Below are 3,341 nucleotides of genomic sequence, written 5' to 3' on the forward strand. Positions count from 1 at the left end.
AGGATGCAGCAGGAGACGAGGGAACCTTGGAAGCTGCAGCAGGAGACAAGGGAACCTTGGAAGCTGCAGCAGGAGACGAGGGAACCTTGGAGGCTGCAGCAGGGGACGAGGGAAACTTGGAGGCTGCAGCAGGAGACGAGGAAACCTTGGAAGATACAGCAGGAGACGAGGGAAACTTGGAGGATGCTGCTGCTGTCGACGGAGAGGCCAGGGGAGTTGCTGCTGCTGTCAACGGAGAGGCCAGGGGAGTTGCTGCTGCTGTCGACGGAGTGGCACTAATGAGGGAGCACGAGGGAAACAGACACAAACCGGGCCACAGAAAAGTACCATCCTTACACATTCACTCATGCAAACTGTATGTTAAAAACATTTTCATCACCATTAGGTCTGCATTCCCATGTTTTTATACAGAATTTGGTGGCTATTAAGATTAGAGGCGTCGAAATCTGCTTTGAAATGTGTCTGATCAAACAAGTCATTAGCTTGTCAGTGCAGTTTGAGTGGACGCACTTCTTGTGAGTGTTGTTAAAACGACTCCAATTTTCAAAATTCTTACAGCAGTTCATGTCTACTCTATTTAACATATCTCTACGCTGCCATCAAGTTTGGCATTACTTTTCTTTTCAGGGTTATTACTTGAAAACACTGGATGCGTTACAGCTAGCTGCTGCTGCCACTTGTTGCGCCATAGTGTAAATAACCACAGAATTTAAATGAAGGTGGAATGTAAAATCAACAGTGACACAAAGACTTATAGTAGAAAGTTTGCTTTAATTTGTGTATATTTTTGGAGATTAAAGTTGTTTAGAGATGCAAGGATCCCCTTTGGTCACAGCTGTGTTGGGACTAGCCATGAGCTCATCAACGTTCACCTCCAAAGACCATGAACCCACAGCCGTTGTTGAAATGAGATGATTTGGATCAGCAGGTTTCCATGGTTACATGACAAGCTGTTTCCACTCTGGTGTCGAGCACAGCAGGTGATATGTTCCAGCTGTGAGCAGACTGACATGACAAGGTAAAAAAATGTTTTAATATAAAAATAATAACAGTGTGCTTCTAACCCTCAGCCTTGTTACAATTAGTCGGTTAAAAAATGTAACCTGCGGTAGCTAACGGTTAATGTTACTTTACTTTACTATAATTATATATTAAAATACCCAGAAAAGTGTCACCCCAGTACTGCACTCAGACGTACAGTTAATGAGGCTCAAAATATTACTAAAAGTAAATGCTTTACGATTATCCAACAGAATATAAGGCTGTCTAAAACAATTTCACTTGAAATTTAAATGACCTCAACTTTCAAAATGTTTAGTAGTAAAACAAAGATTACACATGAACTGCGAAGTGATATAAATTCAAAATGATCATATTTACCAACACACATGTAGACCGTTATTGTGCCTGAATAATATTTGTTATGTATATTTTCATCACATTTGCCAGAGAGGAAACATTTATAATTATAACAATTCCAGATTATGCATATTGGTTGTTATTATTTTTGATATATTCATTTTTATAGTTAAATTTTGAATTCTGTACCATGTACTGTACTGATGTGCTGAGGTTACTGAGGTTGCTTAAGTCCCGCCCCTCGATGTAAACGAATGGGAAAGCTCCTTGAGTAAGAAAATAATGTTACACACCTGAGACAATGTTTTTCCAGGTGTTAAATTTTGCTGATTCACATTTCTTACCTTGAAGCCAGGGCTTAATTTGAGCTGGATCCTGCCGGAATAGGATCCAGGAACTCTCTTATTTTGACAGGGTGTGTACCAGTAACTGTTTGCTTGGATCTGATAACTCTCAGGCCTAATAATAATACATTTATGAACAAGTTTGACTGCCTTGAACAAATAAAAACCTATATTGGATATGCAATCTGAAAATAATTACATGAAAACAAATTTTAAAGGTAACTAATTTCACATCAGAGCTGTTGCTTTGCATTTCTGCTTCTACTCTTGAAAAAATCTCCGCTCCTAGAAGTTCAAAGTCATGGGCAATTTTATTAAAAAACACAGAAATATAACTGAACATTTTGCACTACGCGTTCCTGTGCTTTTGTGAACAATCTAATGTGTGAATCACTGCAGGAGTTATCTGAACTTTCACTGAACTGCAAACAAGAGACGATGATCTCGCCTCATAAAGCTGTTTGTCGTGCAGTCAGCGTATTTGAAGCGATGTCGGAGCGACCAGGACGCTTTTCTGACTTGAGCAAAAGGATTGAGAGCAACTCTTTTTTAAGGCAGTGACAAAGCGCTAAATATTAGGCTGTTTTTTCTAAGTGTTTCCAAAAACTTAGAGCAGCGCTTGTTGTCCCACGGTGCAGAGCAGGGAGGAGGATGAGGAGGCGCATTTATTATGTTTATATACTAAACATTCATTCAACCTTTATTTAAACAGGTTAGACCCATTGAGCCACGAGAACTCATTTACGAGAGACCTGGAGAGACTAACTAGTAAGGTAACAAATGATCACACAAAGCGTTTAAAAGTTATAAATATGAACTGGGTTCAATGGTGATTTTAGCCTCTTTTTGGAGGTGCTCAAGTATTCCTAAATTTTAACTCAGTGCCTCTGAAAAATATAGAAACCATGATTAGGATTTTGTAAGAAAACAGTTCTCATTAGATTTGCCAAAATATTGAATAAATATGGAATAAATAATGACAGTCAGTAAAATCTATGATTTTTTTTAATTTTTATTTTTTTGCACGAGTCGCGCCACCTGTCAATCAGTCCATTAGGCATGTCAGCAACTGACCAATCAGCAACCTCAATTTGTCCTGAAGTGAACGCCCTTTGCCTGCAGAGCTGCAGCGGTTTTGCATTACGAACGCTCTGCAGTCAGAGAGAGCTCAAGAATAACTGTGTGCATCTGTTGTTTCATGTTAATCTACTGTAATAAACCTTTGTAAAATACACCAAAATGCAGGAAATGGCACATACTTTATTCAAAATTCTCTGGGGGAGGACTCCCCGACCCTCCCCCCTTACCGGCCCACCCGCTATTTGCGTTCTGGCATCATTTGGTTTACAACTGAATCCCTGCTTGAAGATGTGTGTTCAAATATTTATTTTTCAGTACATTTTTGCAGGACATTTTACCCTGAAAGTTTAGTTGTAACTGGCTGTTTTATGCTTTAAAGAAAGTTTTTTGAAAGTCGCAGGATTAAAACCCCACATTACTTGTGTGCAAAATCTGGTTCCAAAAATACAACACGGCAGCTCCCGCATAACAATTCTCGATGGTACCAACAAACAAGAAAAGGCCATGACAGTTTATTACTATAGTGTCTCTTCTCAGCACACATACATTAGCATAGTA

The sequence above is a fragment of the Nematolebias whitei genome, chromosome 8, assembly GCF_014905685.2.
Source record: "Nematolebias whitei isolate Nwh7 chromosome 8, NemWhi1, whole genome shotgun sequence".
Classification (NCBI taxonomy): domain Eukaryota; kingdom Metazoa; phylum Chordata; class Actinopteri; order Cyprinodontiformes; family Rivulidae; genus Nematolebias; species Nematolebias whitei.